We start from the raw sequence: 6,936 nt of genomic DNA on the forward strand, positions 1-6,936 counted from the left end.
CGGTTGTTTGATAACGACGGACACGTCTACACATCGCTACGTGTTACGTAGGGAAATCCCTCTGCAGCATCACTGACCATGTAAGGGTGAGAGGAGAGAGATTAATCAGAGAGGATGAGAGGAGGATGAGAGGAGGATGAGAGGATGAGAGGAGGAGAGGAGGAGGGGAGGAGAGGAGGAGGGGAGGAGAGGAGGGGACTGAAGAAATCCTCCTGTAAGTGTTTGTTCATCTCACCGATAACAACAATGACTCTCCCTCTATGTAGCTCCATGCTCGCTCGCTCAATAACTCTCTTTCCTCTCTCTCTTTTCACGGTCCACCTTTGTCTTTTTAAAACCTCCCCACACACACACACACACACACACACACACACACACACACACACTTGAACGTGAGATGTCTCCATGATTCACGCCGTTATGTCGAGGTCACTTTCACTGTGTCACTGTGACCTGAGGCTGAAAACAGAAAGTTTCGTTAAAGTTTCTGAGGCTTGATCCACACGACTACGTTTTCAAAGTTTACAAAGACTCCGGGTCAGGAACACTGTGGTTCTCCATGTTGTTCTATAGCTGAAGCTTCTTCATGAAGGAGGTCATGTGACAGGAGACCAATCAGAGAAGGTCCTGACTGAAAAGAGGCTGTGAGCGTTTGTTTCATCCAGAGTAAAACGCAGCCTCTGAGTTTTCAAACTAAAACGAGACCAGCAGCTTTTATAAACTTAGGACGTCAGATGAATCTGTAGAAGAGAAGATTTTTCAATTTCAGCTCAGTTTGTCTTCACAGTGTGAACAGAGTCCGGATGAACCTGATGGTTCATTGTCTCCTGCAGATGATTTGATCACAGACACAACTTCTGTTTAGAAATGGATTTGATTCAAAACATAAAGTCAGTTTGTGTGTGAGCAGTTCAGATAAAGCTCCAGCCTCTTTTCTTGAACTCTGAGCTGCAGCGGAAAAACAAGCAGAAGAAAAGCAGAGTGAGAACAGGCAGCGTTTTGTTTTCCAACCGCCTGAACTATTAATATCTGCTCTGAACCACCACAGTTATTTTTATCCTGGCTCAGGCTAAATTTACAGCGCTGGGCGTCTCCCCGTCCGTCCAGCCGCAAAACAGACCCCCCCCTTTTAGCAAACCAGTCCCCCCCCCCCCCCCCCCCCCCCCCCCCCCACCCCCACCCCCACCCCCACTTCACGTTCAAACCAAACAGCAGAAACATTAAAAACAGCATCAAATCTGAACTGACTCTGTTCTGTCTGTAATTTGAGGCCAGAATGTTTCTTTCGGAATAAAATAGTTTGCATTAGATTCTGTGAATCAGGTCGACGCAGCAGAAACTACTAAGTGGACTTTATATGAGAAGAAAAGAAAAAATGAAATGAAGGAAGGAATGAAATAAAATTTGAAATATTCTTAATCCTAATTCTTAAAATGATTAAAAGTTTTTTTTTTTTTAAAGAAACGAGACTTTTACTGGAAAATGTCCTTCACATGTGAAACAGGTTAAATGTTTGGTTTAGGAGGTTGAAAATGAATCAAACACACGTGATGCTGATGCTTCTCTTTCTTTTTTCTTTCTTTTTATGAAGTTCACCTGACATTTATTCAGTGAGGTCAGAGGTCAGTGATGTAAGAGGTCAGAGGTCAGTGATGTAAGAGGTCAGTGAGGTCAGAGGTCAGTGAGGTCAGAGGTGATCACAGTCACACTTTGCGTTACTTCACAATGATTTGAAATAAACTGGTTGAAGTGAAAAACTTGTTTTAACCAATCAGAGCTCTTCATCAGCAGCAGAATTACAGACTGTGTGTTGAGGTGAACCTCCAGTGTGTCACCCCCACCCACCCAAACCACACTTTGATATGGAACCAAACGTCCCCTCCCTCCTCCGTCCTGCTGCTGTTTGGACTGCAGACCACAAACCAGCGGAGGTCTGAGTCCAGACCTGGAAACACTTGACCTGGTATCAGCTCGTCGTTTGAGACTCATCTGTTGAACTCTGGCCAGTTGCTGTGTTTCCCGTCCACATGTTCACTGATCCGTCCCTGACGACGTCTCTGATGAAGCTGAACTGAACTCGGTCTTTGTGTGGATCAAACTTGGTCAAACGTTTACTCTCTGTGTTTGTTCGTGGATCTGTTGGACGTGGATTCAGATTCTTCAGATCAGGAACCAGAGGACCAGATCATCATGGAGATAATGGAGTCTACAGGAGTCAGAGCAGCACGTGGCAGGATCACTGTCTGTGGTAAAACCTGCCACATTAAAAGCTCCCGATGAGTCACTGTGCGTTCAGTCGACTCCTCAGTCCTGATAGACTGTCAGAGTCAGGCTGGGGGGGGGGGGGGGGCGGGGGGGGGGTGTAAAACAACAGCTAAAAACAAGTCAAATATTTGAAAATGATATTTACACATTTCAGTATAAAAAAGATGAGATGTTACAGTGATGAAGAAGCAGCTCGTTAGGACGGAGAACCCGACAGACACAGACGTGTTCAAACACTTTCTCTGACTCGCTGTGTAACAACCTCCTCTCTGTGACTCGTCCTCTGACTCAACCGGAGGTCTGTGAAGCAGGATCACAGATATATGTGGTGATATATATTTAGCTCTATAACCACTGTCAGTGCATCTGTTTCTGTCCTGCTGCTTCACGTGTTCTCAGTTTTCTAACGTGCTGATTAATGCAGTTTATTGTGTATTTACCATTTACACTTTACACTATAGTTTCTTTTCATTGTCAGATTCTCGTCTTGTCAAATCTTTGTCTTTGGTTCTGTTCATGTTTGAGCAGCGTCAGTGTGGACGGGGATGAAGTTTCAGACGAGAGGAGCCACAGTCAGGAAAAGTACTTCTGTCTTGTCAAGGTACATTTTCAGGTGGTGTGCAGAAAAACACTGAGAGTCCACGAACACTATCATGTAGTATCAGAGAAAAGGTGTCACACAGCAAGTACTTTTAATATTTTAAGTATATTAAAAAGCAAGTAATTTTTTACTTTTAATCAAGTAGAAGGTTAATGTGGTACTTACACTAGAGTACATTTTGTCTTTTTGTTTGCACTTTGCTTCAGTAACGTGCTGCCGTGCTGATAACTCCTGTGAATCCTGCAGTGAGGAACTTTCATTAACTGGAACGCAGCTGCCTCAGAACTCTCTGCAGCGTCACACCTTGTTCCAGTCACATGCAGCTGGTATTCACTGAAGTGCAGCGGCAGTAATTACTCTGTGGAATGTGAGTCTGTGTGCAAATGAGATGCAAATGAGATGCAAATGAGATGCAAATGAGCGTCTTGATGAAGAGAACCTGTGAACCTGCAGCTCAGGACTCTGTCTCCCATCATGCCCATTACCAGGCGTCGTGATGTCATCACAGTGTCAAACAAACAGGTTTGACTTGTGTTTAAATACACATTTAATCCTCATGGAATATTTGTAACTTCTCACAGACTCTGAAGCTTTTAGTGAATTAATCTGAGACGTTTCCTCTCAGAGTCTGAAGCTTCACGTTGGTTCAGGTTTCATCTGTTAGTTTTAGTTTCACGTTGTGATTCAGGGACTAAAGAATTGTGTCTGACACACGTCCGTCCTGTCCTCATCACCTACGTGTGTGATGTCAGTGGGGGGGTCTTCTGTTTGAATGGAGGGAATAGATGAAGCTTGATCTGGTTGTCATGGTAACACCATAAGGTATCATTAGCAGCATCAACACCTTCAGGCACAGTACTCCACAGTACTACAGTACTACACAGTACTCCACAGTACTCCACAGTACTACACTCTACTACAGTACTCCACAGTACTACAGTACTCCACTCTACTACAGTACTCCACAGTACTACAGTACTACACTCTACTACAGTACTCCACAGTACTACAGTACTCCACAGTACTCCACAGTACTCCACAGTACTACAGTACTACAGTACTACAGTACTACACTCTACTACAGTACTCCACAGTACTACAGTACTCCACAGTACTCCACAGTACTCCACAGTACTACAGTACTACAGTACTACAGTACTCCACAGTACTACAGTACTCCACTGTACTACAGTACTACACAGTACTACAGTACTCCACAGTACTACAGTACTCTACAGTACTCCAGTACTCCACAGTACTACAGTACTCCACAGTACTACAGTACTCCACACTAGTTCAAATGCTCCACATGAACGTCCTCGTGGTTCAAACATTTTATCATCGGAGGTGAAGACTGCAGCTTCTTCCTCTTCTTCTTCTTCTTCTTCTTCTTCTATGGTTTAATGTGTCTCTACTCCCTGTGATTGGTCCAAACTGTCCAACAAAGTGTTTTCACTGTGAACCAACAGAACCAGGTTCAGTTTGATCCAGACCCAGAACTCCTCTTCTGGTCTGAGGAACGTTCACAGCTGAAGTTCAGACTCAGACTGAGAGTCTGAATCTGTGAAACCCTGTTCATCTGAAATCTGTTGCTCTTGAAGCTGCAGAATCTTTATCGATGTGTTTGTTCAGAGCTCAGGACTAAAAACATTCCTGAATCCACCAGAGCTGCAGATTTCAACCAGTCCCCATGAAGCCGCGTGTCAGACGGTTGTTCCACTCTGACTCCACCCGTCTGAGTGAGCTGCTGTGGCTCCAGACGTGTGGTGAAGTTTGATCTGTCAGCGGAGGGACCACACAGAGTCACAGTCTGACTCCCACTCTACATGTGCAGACAGTGATTCAGGCGTCTGAGCTCCAACAGACTGTGACCAAGTTTTCACTTTGACATAGTTTTCCCAGAATCCTCTGTGTGCACAGATCTGTCTCCTCTCAGAGCTGCTGCTCAACGCACGCCACAGACACGCCAAGGACACGTCACTGACACGCCAAGGACACGTCACTGACACGCCACAGGATTCATCAAACCTTCATTCATGGAACTTTGCTGCAGGACGGTGTCGACGCTGTGCTGCATACCTGAGCTGAGGAATGTGACACACACACACACACACACACACACACACACACACACACTTTGCTGCTTTATTCTTGTACTCCACTACTTTTAGTTACAGTTACTCTTCAGATGATCGTACAACTTCACAACAAAGTGATGATTGGTCCTGTTGGTCACCAGAACTCCGCCCACTTCTTGATTAAGTAGAAGTTTAAGTTTTCACAAATTCTAGTGTGCGTGTGTGCGTGTGTGTGTGTGTGTGTGTGCGTGCGTGTGTGTGTGTGTGTGTGTGTGTGCATGTGTGTGTGTGCGTGTGTGTGTGTGCGTGCGTGCGTGTGTGTGCGTGCGTGTGTGTGAGTGTGTTTGTGTGTGTGTGTTTGCGTGCATGTGAGTGTTTGTGCCTGTGTGTGTGTGTGTGTGTGTGGAACAGTGACAGGTGTTCGCTAAGCATGCTGGGAGTTCTAGACAGTTTCACGCCTCTTCAGGTAAACCAGCACAGCCCCTCCCCCGTCTCAGCTCATGAGCAATCTCTCTGGATGTGCTGTGGCTGCAGCCCCTCCCCCTCGGTGCAGGGCGGCCCTGGGCGGGGTCTGTGGCGTGGCCACTGTGGTTTTGGTCTGGTGGTTGAAGGAGGGTCTTCAATGTGGGTGGGGGCTCTTGTGGTGGGGGTCAGGGGTCTGTTTCAGTCTATTTATAGACTCCTCCCACCCCCTGTAAAAACACGAGAGGAGTGTGGGGATGGGGGGGGATGGGGGGGTCGTGTAGTATCGGAGGAAGAAGAAGTTCTTCTTCACGTGCAGCTCGTCTTCACCTCGAGACTCCGCCTCGTCTTCATCCTGTCAGATCAAGATTTGTATTAATCATTTTATTGAGTTCAGCACTTTATGCTTCACATCGGCTGCATCTAATCCCTGGAGCAGACTCTTTTATCAGAGCCACAAGAAATGTTGAAATCATCGATGAAGACCGAATTCTTCTTTGTGATGTTCATTCTTTATTGATTCTCTGTAATTAAACATTGACTTATATTCACAGTACAACATTAGAACAGATGTAGGACAAAACATCAGTTCATTTCTGTGGGTCACTATAAAACCAGTTCGATGACAGACGGGATAAAAGAAGTTTAAACAATATGTTCTGTCACCAGCGGGGCTCTGCAGCGTTCCTCCCTAAAATCTTTTGATTCCAACATGAATGTGTAAATGATTGGAATTGTGCGATATTAAATATGTGTGTGTGTGTGTGTATAGAATAATGGAGCTGAATGTCTCAGAGGAATTTTTCTTACATCTTCTCTTTTAAATCTACAAGACTTCGACACACACAGGACTTGTGGACGTTTGGACGGTGAACCTCTTCCTGTGTCGTGTCTGGAACCCGCTCACCACCGGGAAGAAAAACAGGAAGCTGTCGGCAGCTGAACGTCAGGATGTCACGACAACTTCTCCCAGGAGGAGAAATCCACCAAATACCAGGACGATGAAACGGGAAGATCATGAAACCAACTAGAAAATAAGTCACTGTCCTGTTTCAGCCTCAGACGACAACTTCAGGGAAACATGGAGGTAAGAATAAAATAAATATGTAATTATGATATTATCATTACAAAGTCACAGTTTGTAGTTTTATTTGACAAGGTTATAGTTTATTAGATGAAGTTGTAATATTATAGTTTGATTAATGAATGTGTTTTCATATTGTTTGCTTTAATTGATCATAATTTAATATTACAGTTTCACACCTGTGCAGACAAAATATTTACTGCTGTAATTAATGTGCATAGTTTCTGAGGAATAAACTTCATGAATAATTTCACGTTGTAGTTTATTTTCAAATGATCAGTTTCCTTTGAAACAAAGAGAAAAATAAGAGACTTTATCATCTGACATTGTTGGTGTTATATTTGTAAAGGCTGTGTGGTTTTATTCTCTCTGTCCTAAAGACATGAAACTGATATCTGAGTTCACCCTCGTGTTGACAGCAGAGCGGTGAAGCAGTGAAAGGGTGA

The sequence above is a fragment of the Paralichthys olivaceus genome, chromosome 3 (assembly GCF_024713975.1).
Source record: "Paralichthys olivaceus isolate ysfri-2021 chromosome 3, ASM2471397v2, whole genome shotgun sequence".
Taxonomy (NCBI): Eukaryota; Metazoa; Chordata; class Actinopteri; order Pleuronectiformes; family Paralichthyidae; genus Paralichthys; species Paralichthys olivaceus.